Raw genomic sequence first — 19478 nt, 5'->3', positions numbered from 1 at the left:
AGTGTGCATGTGAAAACACACACACACACACACACACACACACACACACACACACACCACACCTTACACACAGATACAAATGAAAAATAGAGCAAGAGTAGCAGCTTGCTAGTGGTGTTGGTTCACTGACTTAAAGTGGGAGGGATGTCTGTACAGTTCCTACCCTCACTGCAATTATGCAAAGGACACTGAGATGGCTTAGACCTTAAGGGGCTTGGTTTCTACGCTGGGAAAACCAGTAAAATAGTAAATTCTGGCTGAATGCCCATAAGTGCTCAAGTTCAGTAAAACAAACTGGGTTTGTAGTTAAGAGTTCATTGTTTCTTCTAAATCCATGAGCTTAATTCCATCTCACTTTAAAATGTAGTCCTCGGTAATTTCATAGACATTATATTTAGATCATATCCAACCTCTACTCCCCCCAACTCCTCCTAGACATCCCCCACCTCATTTTATGTGGACACAACCCAGCCATCCTCTGGCCCGATGTGTCAGCTAAAAGATTTAAGAAGCTCAAACCATGGAGCCAGCATTGTATCCTCTCATCTCACCAGATTCCAGCCTTGCCTATCTCCCTTCTGGGGAGCTCCCTCAGTAGAGGTGGCTTCATATGGCTTCACCACCCTCTTCTGCTTCTCCCACACCCCTCCTCATCTTCTCTTTCATCGGCTCCACAGTTACCGCAGCCACAGTGAGCCGCCTGGTCTCTGGTCAAAAGCCATCTGAGCCTCACATGGCGTCTTTGACTGATTTCTCTTTCACTGAGGACTGGGAAACTCTGAGGCTAATGTGGTTTGCTGTGGAGGAGAAAGGAGGGTAGTGAGAGACAGTGAGACACACATCTGGAGGACACACACACACACACACACACAGAGAGAGAGAGAGAGAGAGAGAGAGAGAGAGAGAGAGAGAGAGAGAAGGCTTAAAATACTAAGGCCGCACTGAGGCAGCTTTCTCAAACAGGCAAGGTATTTATACGCATTTACAGGTGGGCCCTGAACCAGCTTCCACTGGAAAAGAAGACTTTAGTTCTTTAGCCTCCTGCGGCTGACTGGGCTGTATCCATGCACCAGGTGGCAACACCATCACTGATCACAGAAATGGCTCTCCTCGGTTTTATTCCTCACGTATTTATTGAGCATCTACTTAATAGTCTTCTGTGCCACATTCTGGTCCGCAGCCACTTAGGACCAACTTTTCAGCTGTGCAACCTCCTCCTCCCCTCCTCCTTCTTCTCCTCTCCTCTCCCTCCTCCTCCCCTCCTCCTCTTTTTCCCCTCCTCCTCCTCCCCTCCTCCTCCTCCTCCCCTCCTCCTCCTCCCCTCCTCCTCCTCCCCTCCTCCTCCCCTCCTCCTCCCCTCCTTCTCCTCCCCTCCTCCTCCCCTCCTTCTCCTCCCCTCCTTCTCCTCCTCTTGCTCCTCCTCCTTTGCAGTGGACGTCATTGTTATTATATTATTGTGTGTGATGTTAAGGATTGAATGTAACACATGCTAAACAAGTGTCTCTTCACCCACCACCAGCTGAGCTACAGCTCTGCTCACCAGGCAGGATTCACATAGTGACAACTACTATCAGAGGAATGGGGACTTGCAGACACCAGGGGACCAAGAATGAGAAAACGTCAATCAGAAGACAAACACAAAACTCAGTGCTGGACTGGAAGGAGATATGCTAACTTAAAACTCCAGGTTCGTTTTGCTCACGCAGCAGCAGGTGGTTAGGCCTGACATGCAGGTAGTTACCCATCACCACAGTGCTAGCTAAGTAAGCAAAGGTCCAACACGGGTCGTGTGACAGGCCTGAGCCGTGATAGTTCCTGATGGCTTTAATTCTACCTCATCTGTGTGAATCTCAGAATCCGGTTTCCTTAGCACTTAACAGAGTAGGATGCTGAATACAAGCAGGTGGTGCTGCTGGGGTTGGGACTGTGTTCAGATGCTGACACTTCCCAGAATGCATTGCGGTGGGGACCATTCCTCTCTTTATCAGGTTTTGTAGGCAGCAGCCCCACTGGTGTTCTACAGCACATAACTTCTGAAGACTTGAAAGGAGTAACTGAAGACATATCTGGAGTGGGAAGGCCTAAAATTTTCCTGCTGAGTTTCTTCTTGTCCCCTCTAGAGTTAATCCTGGTGGACTTGCAATTAGACTGAACATTTGCCAGATAAGTGCTGAAAGGGCAGGAGTGACAGTTATTTGCTGCGATATTAGCAAAGATCTTCTCCTAGCAGGGAGGATCTTAATTGCAAAGGGCTCAGAACAATGCAGGAAGACTGTGCTGTCAATTACTCTGAGCATATAGAGGGATAGAGAGCATGTCCAGCCACAACAGGGAAGCATTCAGACTGCTGGTCCCATAGGCTTTTAGCTTTGGTTGAATAAACTTCAGCAACAATTTTAAGATATTTTTATTTCTCACTCCATCAAGAGGAAAAAAAATGTAAAAAACGCTTCTTGTAACATGAGAGAGAGAAAAGAAAGAAATAAAAGAGGCCCATGATTCTTTCTTTCCCCTCAATCTGTTTTATAAAGCAGAGAGAGTAAAAGCTGGTGGGGCAACACAAGGCTGATTCAGGAGAATTGCCATGATCTTTGAGGTCAGCCTGGGCTACATAGCCTGGGGAGACGCTCTACAAAATCCAACCCACCAAACAGCAAACACAGTTCTGGGAGTGGTAGTCCACGTTTGTAATCTCAGCACTTGGGAGGTGGAGATTGAAGAGTCTCTCAAGCCCAAGGCCAGCCTGGGCTACATAATGAGTTGGAGATCAGTCTGGGCTAAGTGAGACCCTGCCTCAAAAAAATTAATACATAAATCCTTACATACCACTTACACAAAGCAAATCAACCAACAAAATAAGGAAAGGCAATGAAACAAAACAGGGTAAGACTGACATTACCTCACTTGTACAGTTACCATACATCATGGCACCCCAATAACTTCATACAGTGCCTTCTCTTCTGGTGCATTGTGGTCCAGAGAGTCCAACCTCCTATCCTTGTGCAGTCACAGAGAGGTATTTTCTGTCTTTGAAGACAAGTGACAACATATGCAACCTGGCTGTTAAGTCCTTAGATCATGGACACCAGACAGCATGGGACAGGGATCCCTGTGAAATGAACACAAATTGGGTGAGCCATATACCCAAATGTCCTCCTAGAGAAAGTCTCTAAGGCATAAAGAGCACAGGGGCAGTGATCCTGGGCAGAGCCTAGGAATGGGCAAAGGACTCAGCTGAGGAGAGAGGCCAGGAGGAAAAGGCTGGCTAGGATTCCTAAGAGCATGGCGACTCAGGTTAGCCAGAGGGAGGATGGGGAGGAGTTGCAGAGACTGGAGTTGTGAACAGGAGACTCATATACATTAGCACAGGAGACAGTTACCCAAAATAGAGAGGGAATTACTAAAAAGAAGCAGAGAGAAGGGACCCTAGAGTTGTTCATGTCTCTTCACACCAGTGAGACTGGAAGACAGGCTTTGTAGTGTAGTGTACTGTGTGTGTGTGTGTGTGTGTGTGTGTGTGTGTGAGTGTGTGTGTGTGTGTGTAAGGTGAGTTAGCCTTTAACTCCGTACTGTGTGATTTTAGCTAGCATACTGTAAAAGAAAGTTCCAGCATGCCTGCTAAATGCTCTGAGTTCCTTACCTAGTGTCAAGTAAGAGAGAAAGAAGCAAGAACTGAAACTGAGCCCACACAATGAAACTGCACACCAAAACTCTGTCTAGAAATTCTGAACATAAAACAACCCTGTGACTCCCAGAGTGAAAGCTGATTGTATCTGACACCTACCCAACATCTTGCCAAGGTTTACAGCGAAGCATGGAACCAGAATTAGAGAAGACCACTCAGACCTTACCCACAGAGGACATGGATGTTTGAATGGCAGGCAAAACCACTAACATGCTGTTCTGGTTTCCTTTCTGTTGCTATGACAAACATCACGACCAAAGCAACTTAGAAAGGATTGATTTGGCTTGTACTTCCATGTTGTCACAGTTCTGTCATTGAGAGAGGTCAGGGCAAGGACTTAAGCAAGGTCTTAAAGCAGAAGCCAAGGGGAACACTGATTGCTGGCTTGCGTGAAGACACACGCCTCACTTGTGCAGGAAATGTTGCTTCCCCTGGAGGCTGGGCCTGCCTGCATCAATTAGTCATCAATTATAAGTAATCAATCTCCCGCACCCCAGGCATGTGTATAAGCCAATCAGATCTGGCTATTCTCTCAACTGAAACTTCTTTCTCAGGTGATGCTAGGCTGTGTAGGGCACTTGTGTTATTATTAGTGCACCACATACACTCATAGAATTAAAGAGAATGAACATGTTAAATTAGGAGCATGAGAGGCATTAAAACGATACAAATGAACTTTTCTTTCTATTTGGTTTTTGAGACAGGGCTTCTCTGCATAGCATTGGCTGTCCTGGAACTCACTGTGTAGACCAGGCTGGCTTTGAATTCATAGAGACCCACCTGCCTCTGCCTCCAAGGGCTGGGATTAGAAGTGTGTGCCACCACTACCCAGTCCAAATGACCTTTTCAACCTGAAACTTCCATTATGAGATTTAAAAAAATATTGAATGGGATTCATAACCTATTAGACATTACTGAAGAAAAGACGAGACACAGAAGACATAGGAATGAAAAGTATCCCAAACAAAACCTATGAGGGAAAAGATTAAAACCCCAGAGGGCCAATACCATGAACTGAAGGACATTTCACACACCCCAAAGATATGTAACTAAAAAATATAGTGTATGGCATGAAACTATAGCAGAAGGTCAGGAGGGGAGAAACGGAAGCATGCCTGAAGTAAAGAAAAAACCCTGATAACATATTTGGATAAGTTTCCAAAGATTTAAAAACCAACCCTTCAAACAAACAAAAACAAACAGCGTCCCCCAAAACATTCTTCTAAGTAACTGACAGGTTAGTTGTGTGTGGTAGCTAGCTCATGCCCACAGTCTTAGCACTTGGAGGCTGAGGCAGGAGGATTGATGTGAGTTTGAGCCAGCCTGGGGCACATAATGAGTTCTAAGCCAGACTGGGCTACTTAATGAGACTTGCCATAGAGGCATGAAACCGCTTGAACAGTGACACTATTTAAGGCGTGCAGCAAAGACTGCCCGTGACTTCACGTCTCAGGATTGCCAGTGGTTCTGTGGTCCTGTACATAACTTTTTACTGTCTGAAAGTCTAAGCATGGACATCCAAGCTCCTGTCCTTTTTAGAGACTGGAAGGCTTCTCAGGCCATGCCAATTGTTTATTGGGACAGTGCCAGAGAAGGGACAAACATGTCTTCAGGTCTCCTTTGAGGAAAAGACGCTGGCTGCCGGTGACCTAGAAAATGCCCTCACTTCCATTTCTGGCTTTACTCTGAGAGAAGTGAAGGCCATAACACTCTCCCAGCCTCCTAGCGAAGCAGAGGACTTCTGCAAAAACAGCATCTTCTGAGAGGCCCGGTATTAAGTCATTAAGAGCCACTGGGGGGCGATAACAGCACAGCAATGCTAGGTTAGCGATACTCTCGCTTTATGGTGTCCAAGCGCCAACGAATAAACTTAGGTGGCCGGCCTGGTGCTACTTTGTACTCTACTATTAAGTACTAATCCACTAATTACGTCTCCTCTCAGAGTAGCACTAATAACCAGTGCCAGCAGCCGGTACAGGCCGGCAGGCAGACTGCTGATCTGGGAAGGGTTACTTACTCCCATTCCCTGTTTCCCTTTCACAGAAGGATCCTCTGGAGAAAGTGGGGAGTGGCTGGGCAGCAGGTGGAAGTGCCGAGGACCAGGGGAGAGGCAATTTTTTTTTTTAAATCAATAAACATGAGAGCAGCCATGAAGCGATCCTCCTAGCATCATCTCAAAGAAACAGGACTGGAGGTGGAGGTTCAAAGTCCTGTTTCCTAAGAGCTCTGACAGACTGTGCTTCGGCTCCTCCCTCAGTCAGCCGCCTTTAATATAGGCTTACTAAGTTCCTATGTAGCCTAGGCGCTGTGTCCTGCGGAGATGGTGGTAGGTAACCATACAAGTGTGGTCCCTGCCCCAAGGTCCCCGAACCTGGTGGGGATGAAGACAGTGGGTTAATTATCAAATCTCTTACTCACAAATTCCACAGAGGATACGAAGGGGAGTATATGCCTCTGTGAGATGCTGTCACATGGGAAGGAATGGTGAGAAACCTGTATCAGAAGGACAGGTGAGGGGACAGTTCAGGGAACAGTGTTCTAGGGTGACCCATGGAGGCCTGAACTGTCCAGAGAGACGTGATGTCATTTAGCGGCAGGACACTCTTCAGAGAATGTTAAGAGTGTGAGCGCGTTTTCATTCAATTAAATGCCGAGCCTTGACTGTTTCCGTAAGGCCAGTCCGGCTTCTGTTTGGGAAGATGACTGAAAGGGAACTGGAGTCAATGCAGGGGGCATGATGGGGAGATGGTCACACCATCAGGAGGCACGTGACCGATGGATGCTTCACAGCAAGGATAGCGTGGAGGAAACAGATTCCAGATGCACACTGAACTAAGCGGGTGAGACAGGAGACAGGTGTCAAGGGTGACCCGTTAGCATCTAACATGGGGCATGATGGAAGGAGGTGACGTGCACTAAACTGGGGAAGGCAGGAAATGGACAGAAGATGATCCAGGGCTCAGTTTTAAGTGTGATCAGTTTTGGGGTGCCAGGAGACATTCAAGTGGAGTAGCGTATATGGAGCTGAAGGAGATAACGTGAAGAGGAGACTCAGTTTTAGGAATCGCCAGCGGAAAGTCCCAGAAATAGATGAAATTACCCCTAGGGACAGTACAGCACAAGAGGTGGGTGTGCCACGAACCCCGGAGGACACCAACACTTGTAGGTCAGACTTGAACATGCAAGCATGACTGAAAACCTTCCGGAGAGAACAAGGACTCATGGAAACGGAGGGAAGATCTTTTCCTGCAGGTGGAGGCAACTGTGTGCAGGGAACTCACACAGTAGCACAGTAGCCTGTCGAGCCTCAGTGACCCGCGAGCATTATCAGTTGACGCCATATTGGATTCCCATACCCGTGACTGAATGCCTGTGATACACAACCAAAAGGACAAAGGGTTGATTCGGGCTCACTGTTTTAAAGGATTTTGTCTGTGGTCACTTGACTCCATGGGTTTGGGCAGAAGCATGGGGCTCTGGAACATCTTCATTGCACTGCTGACAGGAAGTACAAGGAGGCAGACAGGAAGAGGTCAAGAATAAGATGCCTCAAAGGGCCGGTGTGTGGTGACCTGCTTCCTGTCGCTAGGCCCAACCTCCTCAGGTTTTCAGAAATTCCGCAAATAGTGCCAGCAGCTGTGCTTTCACACACGAACCCATGGAGGGGTGTATTTCATATTGAATCGTAACAGATGGATTATGGATTTAGATGTGAGAGGTAAAAATTTAAGACTTGAAAGGACGTTTTTAGGATTTTAGAGTACTAAATACATTTTTAAGGACACAAGTAGAGACAACTGTAAAGGATAAGAATAATATATGCAACTTTTAGTGTTTAAGGTTAAGAACTGTTTCTCAGGGCCAGAGTTAGATGCCCAGAACCCAGGTCAGGCGGCTTAAAACTGCCTGTAACGCTGGCTCGAGGGGATCCAGCACACTCTTCTGGCTTCTGTGCCACCCACATGCACACACACACACACACACTCACTCACACTCACACACAGACACACACACACACTCACTCACACTCACATACAGACACACAGACACACGCTCACTCACACACAGCCACAAGAGTAAAACGAGCCCGATTTCATATCCACCAGGGACTCGACAGTATTACATAAGAGATGTAGAGAAACTCTTGCTCACAGGCCCAGAGTTTTGGGATGGCCACAGTGTCCATATTTATAATGGTGAGAACCTGGAAACCACTCTGACAGCTGCCTCGAGATAGTTGATAAAGAAATTGTGCCGTATTTACTGAAACCGAAGCTATACAACACAACCTGTAACGGAAAGGAATGAACTAGACCGCTATCTGAAACCCATCATGTGGAACAACAATTTTAATGGGCAGAAGATTGCGTGCTGTGTCACAGAAAGTTTGAGAACACTGTTTCGAAATACGAGTGTGACTCTCCAGCGAAACAGCTAAAATAAATCGAAAGTGTTTGTCCATGGTCAGCAGACTTGGGCTCAGGGAGCAGGGAGGGGAAAGTAGGCTTCTGAAGAGCATGCTGTGGTTATTTACCCAGTGCAGCAGCATGCAAACTATATATGCATCTTCCTAGTGTGGAAGGAATCTGAAGTGGGCTGGAGAGATGACTCAGTAGGTAAAGCATGGGCCTTGCAAGCATGAGGAACTAACTGCCATCCCTAGAGTCCTTGTGTGAAAAGGGCTGGCCTTGAGGCATGTACTTGTAATCCCTCAGGGAGGTGAAGATGGGCCAAGCCCTAGAGCTAGCTCACTGGCCAACCAGCCTGGTCTAAGGCCAGTGAGAGACCTGACTCTCCCCCACGCCCCCAACCCCTCAAAAGAGGCAGGTGGCACCTGAGGAACAACACTTGAGATCGTCATCTGGCCTATACACACATGTACATATGCGCGCGCACACACACACACACACACACACACACACACACACACACACACACATACACACACACACACGATGCTGAGGGATAGCAGTTAGTGGTTTTTGTTCTGATGGAAAAACGTCAAAAAGTTAGTGAGCTGGAAAAGTAACAAGTCCTAGGAGGGTTATTTATTTTCAGCTGTTTTTGTTTTTGTTTTAGGTGTAAAGTTCTAAAATACATTTGGTTTCAATTTTCTCATCTGACTAATTACTTAGGCCAGAATGTTGAAAATTAGGACACAGTTGCTTCTCGCCCCATGGTGGGACTACGTCTCAATAAATCCATCATAAGTTGAGAAATCTGTTGATGGAACTTGTATTTAATGTCCCTGCACACTGAAAAACCTGGCATGCTAGCACAGGACCCTGTTCGCTGGCCTAAGTTCCTGTTGTGACCTTGTGGCTGAGGGGAACCAAGTTTCATTGCTGCTGCCACGCACTTCAGACCAGTTTCTTAAAGCACAAATCTCTAGCTCAAAGAGGGGGAAATAAAAATTCAAACTTTGCAGTGCAGTTTTTGCTGAGGAAATATCACATTATGTATGTGTAGAGTGTGCATGTGCAGGTTCGTGTATGTGCTGGTGTATGTGTATACACGGGTCCATGTGTGTGTGCAGGTGCATGTGTGTGTCTGTGGAGGCCATAAGTCAACCTTGAGTGTTTTCCCTTGGGAATCATCCACTTGAAACAGTCTTTCATGGGGGCCTGGGGCTCTTCAATTAGTCTGAACTGGCTGGCCAGTGAGCTTCAGGGATCCTCCAATCCATTTCTGCCCCACCATGGTTGGGATTGCACACCTGGCTGCCACCATGACTGGGCCTTTACGTGGGTTCTGGAGACTGAACCCAAGTCCCCATGCTTGCACAGCAAGCACTATGCAGAGGAGGCCAACTTTCCTGCCCCATGTACCATTTTAAAACAGAAAAATCACTAGGTTAAAACATCACAATTTAGGATTCACACATTTCTTAGTCCCCCTACTTCCCTGATGTGGAGATACATAGATGACTTGGGGAGCCAGCCCAGAGCAAGAGCGAGAGTCAAGATGTGCCCAAAACTTGAAATCCTGAAAGTCTCGTCGAGAGACCAGCAGGAGTAACGGTTGTTCCCTTCCTGTTCTGGGACTGAATACCCCAGTGCAGGGAACCTTGCCACCCCCACCTCTGCCACCCTTGAAGTAGTCATGTAGCCTGGTGGCCAGGCTTTAGGTTAAAACTTCCTATTTCCTTATTTGGACAAATCTACCTAGCACCTGGAATTCTTCTCCATGCAAATGAAGCAGTCCCAGCACCTTGACCAGCAGCCAATGATGTGCACTCACCCCCTAAAACCCCTACCCACTTCCCCCCAAGGTTTATAATATATCCCTTGTGGCCCCCAAAAAAGGAGAGCTGTTTTACTGAAAACCATCTCAGAGACAGCTGTTTCTCTCACACTCATCACTGACCAAGATCCTGCTTAAACTCACCTGCCTGGCTAAGCTTCATTCACAATTTGCAGTGCGGTTTTTACTCAAGAAGTTATTACATAATGTATGTGTAGAATGCACGTGCACAGGTTTGTGTATGTGCCGGTGCATGTGTGTGCACAAGTGCATGTGTGTTTGCCAGTGCATGTGTATGCACAGGCGCATGTGTATGTGCCTGTGTATAACTGTGCCTGGTTACCCCATGGCAGACCCACATAGAGTAAGCACATAGAGGCAACTCAAAGCCGCAGAATATGAACACGAGTTATGGAGACTAAAATGTATAAGGTAACAATAAATCATAACCACATTCATTACAAAATGAAGTACAGATGTCAAGGACCCAAATGCAAAGTTCTGTTTGATTTTTGCAATGCATTTTAAAAGGGGATGCTCTGAATACAGGACATAGCTCCTCAAATCCCTGGCCATGAGACTCCTTGATTCTCATTTCAGACAGGGACACTGTGTGAAAGAATTGAGAGCTAATGACTGTGGCTTCAGTGGAGGTGAGAGCCACCCAGAAGCCAAGCAGAGAATAGGGACCATATTTTGGGACTTGGAAGCATGCAAATTTTCTACCTTCCCACACGGCATCTAACTCTTAAAGACTGTTCATTTTGTGTTAGAATGTTCCATTTCACTGTGCTCTGAGCAGTGCATGCAGTAAGAATGCGTTTATTTGATCCAACAGACATTGCAAATTGCTTCAGAATCCTGACTATAAATAGGACTTTATTAACACCCGTGCCACTGTCCACCTGCTGCTTGCCTGGTCGACTGCTCCGCTCAGTTAGGCCACTCTCTTGGTGAAAATCGGAGCTGTGCATCTGCATTCAAGATTGCATTAATTCTGTCCTTGCTTGGGAAAATACATCCATATCTACTTATCCTTTCAGTTTGACAGATGAGTAAAAAGGAGTCACAGAAGTGTTGCTTGCTTCAGACCCTAAACTCGCAAGTGGAGCCTTCTTGTTTCCTATCCCATCGGAGTAGATGGCGCTACTATTTTTGGTTCAGTGTTCTTTTCCATTTCTGGTTATCATGATCAGAGAGAGGGGTGGGGAGGGGAAGGGAAGAAAAATAATTCCACTTTGTTTCTAAAATACTCTCTGATGTGTCAGGCAACTGTCGGTTGGGCAATTTGCAGGTTATTATCCCAGGATCTCCCACATGCTAGGATCTTTGGGTGATGGTGGTAGGTGAGTGTGTGGGCAGAGAGAGGACCCAGGGAGATGGAAGTTAAAGTGGGGAGAATTGAAGAGGACACAGAAGGGAACAGACACAAACCTGAGCAAAGCAGGGAGGTAAAGAGCTAGCCGCATGGACATTCTCAGTGAAAAGTTGGGCTAAGTTTAGACAGTAGTTGGGAAACTGTCCCAGCAAAAGGCCTAAGCTTTAAATTAGATAGAGGCCAAAGCATCATTATTTAAGGTACTGGTGAGTCCAAGAAAGCCTCACAATAGAACGGGAAGCTTTGGGGGTGGGGTGGGAGTTTCTGATTTTTTTCAGTGGTCGGAGATGGCTCTTTCCCCCAGAAGCTCCTTTTTGGAGACTTCCTGCACTCCACCCACGTGGCCTGCCTGAACTGTGCGACACTTGAGAGCAGGGATGTACCCCTGCATTTGTTCCTTTATCATCTCCCGGGGCACGGCTTCCTTACTTTTCTCATTGCTTGATGTAATGACTGATAATGCAGCTTAACAGAGGCGAGATCTGCAAAACAAGTCCCCCCTGGCTGAGGGACCGAGTTCTCTCTGTGACTGCATGAGGGCACTTACTCCTGTCTCTGCTAGTCAGGAGATAGAGAAAGGGACCTGTGCTCAGCTCACCTTTTCTTTTTTTCTTTTTATTCAGTCCCAGACCTCAGCCCATGGGATGGTACCACCCACATTCAGGTAGGCTCCTCCCCTTCAGCTAGACCTCTTAGGGACAGCCTCATGGACACATCGAAAGGAGCGCCTCACCAAAGGCCTAGTTTCTCCTCCCAGTGAAGCTGACAATGGAAATCAACTGTCATCAGCATCTTTCTGGAAGTAGCTATCATGTTACTATCTAATAATTGAATAAAGAGTATTTAGGAGAGAAAAAAACCCCTTATGTCTTGCCTTTGAGAAATCTATTTCATTATGTTCAAATCTCATTATACTAATTTAAACAAGCAAAAGATCTCTCAGCTTGTGCTGGTAGCTTGCCCATTGAAGTCACATTCATTCTGACCCATTGGATTAACATTTCATAAATAGCCTGAGATACTGGGATAGTTCCTTGCCAGGGAATATTACTTTAATGAAACAGGATGAACTTGGGATGTGGAAAAACACTGTTCTGCTTTCCAACCTTTCCAGAATGTTCCTTTGCCTTCATTCTTGTGACCTTACTTCTGCCTCTCTTGTGCCATTATACTTTTTCATTTTACTATCATTGGACTTTCTCTAGCCACATCTTTCACACAAAGTTCTAGTAAGTCAAGGTAGTTTCTATATCACCCATGCTGTGGGGAAGCTGTGATCATGGGTGCTTCCTGCCCCCACTAGCGGGGAGAGCTAGGTGCTGGCTCATCCTTTGCTTGGCAAGACCGTGTAATTACAAAGCTGTACTGTTGTATGCTGTGTGTGTGAGGGAGGCGGGGAAAGGGGTGTTACCTGCTACCTTGGAGCCTAAGTGAGTGGATTCCATGCATGCATTCTTGATTAAATCTACCATTTCTAGTCACTGAGCATATCACTATGGACAAGTTAATTGCGTCAGGCAAGGCTTCTATGCCAGCATATCTTGTACCAGGCAATTTGAACAAGTACTATGTATTTCCCTGTAGTTCCAGAGGCTTAAAGCCCAAACCAAAGGTGTTCATTCATTTTGTTCCTCTTCTTGACTTGGTAGATACAGAGAAAGGCAGACAGATAGGTAGATAGATTGATAGCTAGACAGATATAGATAGATAGATAGACAGATAGATAGATAGATAATATTATATATTTTCTGTCTCTTCTTATAAAGACATTAATACTTTTAATAAAGGCCTCCACCTTGCAATCTAATTACTTTTCTATCATACCAGCTTCAAATAACACACAACAGTGGCGCCTAGGGATTCTAACACATGGATTGGTGGGAACACAACCCTTTAGTCTCTGACATGCCTTCTCTTTGACTCAGTTTCCTTAACAGTGAGTGGAGTGAGGGTAATAACACTTTCTCAGGAGATTACTTCAAGAGGATTCGAATTTATGTCCTTAAAGCTCTTGAAATAGTCTCTGGTTCATAACAAAGGCTATGTTGTATCCTGCTGCTGTTGAACACTTCCAAGTTTGCCAAAGAGTAAGAGCTGGGTCAAAGAGGATCTACGTCAGTTTGCGCTGGCAAAATGCTAGGGAAACAACATGCGGGAAATATGCAATATTCTGCCACCAGACAAGTCCAGGTTATGTCAAAGCAGAGAATTAATTGTCTAGGTTTTGAAGCCTTTATTTTTCCTGCTTTTTAAATTTGATTGACAAAATTGGGTCCTTTCTTCCCATTTCTGTGTATTCTGGACCCTCATCCCAAGGATCATTGTCTGCAGCCAGCTAATGCTCAGCTGCGACAAGTATTGCCTTCAATTTTTATTCATTTGTTTTATTTTTGTTTTTTAGATTTTGTTTTATTTTACATGTATGAATGTTTTTCATGCATAAATGTGTGCCTCATTTGTGCCTGGTGCCCTCAGAAATAGAGGACATTGGATGATCCCCGGAAACTGGAGTTACAGATGGCTGTGAGCCTGCATCTGGGTTCTAGGAGTTGATTCTGGTTCCTCTGCAAGAGCAACAAGTGCTTTTAACTGTTGAGCTGTCTTTATAGCCTTGCTTTCAGCTTTTAGAATGTCAACTCTGAAGCACTAAAAAAAATCATCAGATGGGCTGAGCTATATTGTTTAAGATCATTTTCGGGGCAAACCTTCTTGTCAGATCCTCAGTGGTGACAGCAGCCTGCAGTGCTCTCTCTTCTCTCTCCAAGGCCCATGACATTCATCTTCTATTACATACTTTTTAGTCCCCAATTTATGCCCTTATTTATGTTTCAGAAAAGATAATAAGAACTTAGCACGCAGAGGACTGTGTTTTGCATATTTGTGGTCATGTTTAGGGTAAAGTGACTGATGTTGGGCTCTGAGACGTAGGTATTAGGGTCACTAAGGCAGTGGGAGGAAGAAAACTCAGTATTCTGGGTCAGTCTCCAGGAAGGAGGGGAAACATGCTTGTGTGTTTCTGTTGCCTGTTTTCAAGGCATAAAACGAACTAAACATATATTGTGTTAGCTGTTTAATGTCTGGGCCAACTCTGATGTGGGGAGTTAATAGCGATCCCACCAAGTAACATACAGTTTTGACTTTTGATGTGTAAGAGAGACACATGGGTGTGTTCTCTGATCAATCCCAATCCTAGTAACTATTACCAATCTATAGCAACCAGAAGCTTGCTTTTTCCTTCCTGGTGCTCCATGGTAAATAATGCTTTAGTGGGAGATGAAGAGACAGCAAGTCAGTAAAAAGTTCACATTGCAATTACACGGACTGAGTCCAATCCACAGGAGTCATGTTTAAAAATAAAATCCGATGTAGTGGTGTGTTCTACACTCAAGAGCTGGGGTGGGGGGAAAGACAGGTGCATCCCTGGGGCTGCTGGCCACCGAGTCTAGCTATTTGGTGAATTCCAGTCCAGCAAGAGATTCTGTCTCAAACAAAACAACCAAATCAACCAACCAACCAACCAACCAACAACAACAACAACAAAAACAGAGTTGGATAATATTCAAGGAATGACATCCTAAGTTGGTCTTGACCTCCTCATGAATGTACACACATATCCATGTGCAATCATCCACATATGTGCACCCACATGTAATCTCTCTCTCTCTCCCCCCCCCTCTCTCATGTGTATGAGAGACAGAGAAAGACAGAGAGACAGAGAGACCGACACACACACACACACACACACACACACACACACACACAGAGAGAGAGAGAGAGAGAGAGAGAGAGAGAGAGAGAGAGAGAGAGAGAGAGACAGACAGACAGACAGACAGACAGACAGACAGACAGACAGAGAGCTTTATTGGTTTAATTCCTTTTGCTCAATGAACAGTAAGCTAAACCTTCAGACCGGTTTGTAGTCTTGTGTCCCTAAAACCATAGCCTTAATGCAACATGCATCCAGTGCAACTACAACTGCCTATGAATGCAAGTGATGCCGGTCACACTGCATTTTCTAATTTCTGACTGGCCTAGCAGCATGCACCCTTACTTACCCACACCCACCAGCGATGCGCCCCGCTGATTAGGTGCATCACAGTGATTCCAACAACACTTATTTTGTTTTGAGTTTAGCTGACAGTGTGTACCTGTCTCTGCAGTGAGGGATTCAGGTGCAAGTCTACACTATCCTTCCCATGTGTTCATTATGACGTAAGCCTGTATGCACCTTTTCATAATACATTTGCCTCATTGGCCCTCACTGCAACTTGCCTTTCCATACAAATGTCACGAGGTCAGAACAAACAATCTCTGTAGTTAATGACCCTGGATCTTGACCTTGTCCTGTGGCTGGAATGTAAGCAGGAAGGTTTAAACTTCAGGGGACTGAAGATGCAGGCCCATTGCTTGTGTCCGAGGTCAAGTCATTCATCCCCTTTAGGCTTCAGTTAATTCATCTGTATAAATGCAATGGTTTCTCAGAGGTACTGTGAGGTCCTAAAGAGGGGGATGGTGGTCACTAACCCTCAGCACAGTGCTGGGGGTTCCCGGTGCTTAGAAACATCAGCTATATGTAATTATTCACTTTTCCTCTTATCTCTGGCAAGGCTTGATTCTGTATCTGAGGGCTTTGCTTTCACAGACAGATAGTGGCCAGCATCAGCACAGTCCTCAAACAGATGGACTCAGGGACTGACCTCACTAGTGATGTTCATGTTGTTAATGGCATCCTTCCTCAAGCAAGGATTGTAACTTTTTCCTCTGACTTGTGGTCCCTTCTTCAGAATGTTCTGATTGCTAACTTACTAGTATATTCCTGCCCTTGAGGTGGGTTAACAACCCTTTGTAACTCACATGGCTCCGGCAGTCTCAAACAGTCCTAGAGTTTATTCTCCTTGATTCTAGGTGTCCCGGGGCCTTTTGGTTAATAATATCCTGCCTGCACAACATGGATTGTAGCCATATTGCTGTTGGTTCATAAGCCCACTGAAATTTATCAAAGAAGGCAGGCTCAGGAACCTAGTATCTTAATCTACAAAGATTTAGTGGATGGATGATAACTGCATTAGTTACTTTGGTTTCTGCTATGATAAAATACCTGACAAAAGCAGCAGATTGGATGAAGGATGACTTTGGTCCATGGGTTGAGGAGATATAGTCCACAGTGATGAGGATGGCATAGCAGCAGCAATACCAGGCAGCATCTGCAGTGAAGGGGCAAAGAGAGATGGATGCTCGTGCCCTGCTCAGGCCATCTTTTTCCAGCTTCTATTCAGTTTGGAACCACAATCCCATAGAGTGGTGCTGTTCACACTCAGGGTGGCTTTCTCTTCCTCAGTTACAGCTCTCTAGACAATGACCCCACAACCACAACCATGTCCAGAAATGTCTCCCAGGCGATCCTTACCCTGGTCAAGTAGACAAGACTATCACTTTACTCAATATGTATTAGGGCTTTCCAATATCCACCCATCCAAGAGGCTTATGGGTTGAAGGCTTACTTCTCAGCTGGCAGCACTAAGGGGACTAACTTATAGCATCTTGCAGGTGCTGTAATTTCACCAGGGGGTTAATGAGTCTAGAAATTAGAAGCAGAGTGCACTATTTGGATGTGGGGCCCAGTTGGAGGAAGTGGGTCATGCATTTGGCGACATGCATTTGAAGGACATTCCACATTCATCAGACCCTTCTTCTCTCTATTTTCAAACTGCCACCTTGGTTTTCTTTCTTTGTGACAATATTACTCTAGGACTCTTTTCAGTAAAGGCCATTGCATTGGTGATATATTATTTTGGCGTTGCATCTCTACAGGCTTGGGTTCCACGGACACGATGATCCTAATACAGAACAGAAGAGCTTTTCTCTAGGGAATAGAATAGTATTTCTGATAGGGGAAAGCTGCAACTCGCTCCATGCGCATTTAGGGCTCCATGTGCCATTAGACTGATTGAAAGATGCTTACTGACCTTTCTTGAGTCATTGATATTGTTTCCTAAAGGGATATTAAGCTGCTGCTACATAATCTGAGTCAGAAAGCTTACGCCTGGAGCCTGGCAGGCTCGTTGGCATGCCTTTGAACATCCCACATCTGTTAGTCCTGGACAATGGAATATTGGAGCCACCTCACAAAGACAGGACCACTGAGGACTCAGGTCCTACAGGAATGAGGCTTAAGCCACTGTACGAATATTGTGCTGCAAACAATGAGGGAATGTTGCAAGAAGCAAGCATACCATGAATGCCAGCTTGGGCCTTGTGAACACCTGTCGAAACAGAGACTGTAGCAACTACATTCTATGTGATAATTACCTTTTTTTTTTTTTTTTTCCAGTTTCCTCATGAGGCCTTTTAGGAGAATTACTAACGCCAACTAATTTTGTATGTCTTATACCGACAGAATTATTAATGCAGTTTTTGTGTGACTGCACGACTGGAAATCAGGACTTTTCCCCTGAGAAGGTCAGGCATGAGGCCTGGATGGCAGAAGAGGTGGAGCCTGGTGGGCGGTGTAGGTGACTCCTGCAGACCCATTGCCCTACTGAACCTCACTCTACCTGCTCTATCATGCTAAAGATGACACAGACGGATTCCCAGGGGCTCCTTGGCACTTTTTTTTTTTTTTTTTTTTTGGCTCGGTTTGGCTAATGAGAGGCATCAGGAGGAGACAAGGATGGAAGAGAATGGGGTTGGATTACATCTCAGTCTATACCATGCTGGCTTGTTACAGATTGACCACATCTGTCACAACAGGCAGTGCCTTCTCCACGTAGCTCTCCTGAGTCAGCTTATTCTTGGGCTCCAGTAACTCACCTTTTCTTTTACACTTCAGGTTAAGGGGTAACAACAGCGTTTAGCCCTCGCCAGCCCGCCCAAGAGTCTGTCTGTCTATCTATCTATCTATCTATCTATCTATCTATCTATCTATATATCTATCTATTTATCATTCAACTCTTCTCTGTATCCCAGTATGAAAATGCCCCTCCCCTCTTAAGATTTACTTATTGTTTTATGTGTATGAATGTTTGCCTGTATACACAACACATGTGCCTGCAGTGGTCAGAAAAAAAAGTGTTGGATCTCCCCGGAACTGTAGCTCCAGATGCTGCAAGCCACTATGTGGGTGCTAAGAACTGAAACCAAGTCTTTGGAAGAGCAGCAAGTACTCTTGGTAATTAAGGTAACTCTTCAGCTGTATTCCCTCCCCCAACTTTGATTGACATAGTTAGCCCTCAGGTCTATTCCCTCAACTTTCTTTCCATCCTTCCCAATCGATCAGCTATGGCAGCAGCCGCGAGTTTAAATACTCTAAACACAACTGAAGTGGAGACTGGGGACTGACTTTCACAGGATCTCTGGTGTCCCATATTTGGCCATGTCCCTTTGTGGGGGAGGCCCAATGGCACTCGGAGGAAGGATAGCGGACTACCAAGAAGAGACTTGATACCTTAGCACCATATTCAGGGGGAGGAGGTCCCCCTCGGTCACAGTCATAGGGAAGGGGATTGGGGTGAAAGTGAGAGGGAGGGAGGAATGGGAGGATGTAGGGGATGGGATAGAAAATGAGATGTAATATGAACTATTTTATTTTTCAATAAAAATGTGTTAAAAATAATAAAAAAATAATAAATAAATAAATGTATATGTAAAAATTAAAAAAAAAAAAAAAAAAAAAAAAAAAAAACGAGAGAGATGACCATGCACTGCCAGTTAAAACACTCATTTATAGAGGGTGCTGGCTGATTATGGAAACATACCCCACCCCCTTCCAAATGTGGCAAAATGCTGATGAAACAAGTTTGGGCATTCTTCTTCTTCTTCTTCTTCTTCTTCTTCTTTTTTCTTTTCTTTTCTTTTCTTTTCCAAAAACCCCCAAACACCTCTTAGTGCCTGGTGATGATTAACACGTCATTGGTCCAAGGGAAAGAATGTGGCAACGAGATGTCTCAGGTTCCCTTCCTTGGGCCATGAGATAGTAAGAGATGAAAAGATGATACGGTTGTCCCATAAATCTGGTAAACTTTCAATTGCTCAAGGACCCAGCTGGAACAGGAAGAGGGTGGCAGACCCTCTGAGGGGTCTTTTAAGCACACTTTGAGGTGGAGAATGACTCTGTAAAGGACATCTGGACAACACAGGGCATTTGTATTCTAGATCAGGAGCCTCCTGGGGTAA

The sequence above is a fragment of the Acomys russatus genome, chromosome 3, assembly GCF_903995435.1.
Source record: "Acomys russatus chromosome 3, mAcoRus1.1, whole genome shotgun sequence".
Lineage (NCBI taxonomy): Eukaryota > Metazoa > Chordata > Mammalia > Rodentia > Muridae > Acomys > Acomys russatus.
The sequence above is the reverse complement of the archived record's forward strand: the minus strand, read 5'-3'. Positions refer to the sequence as shown.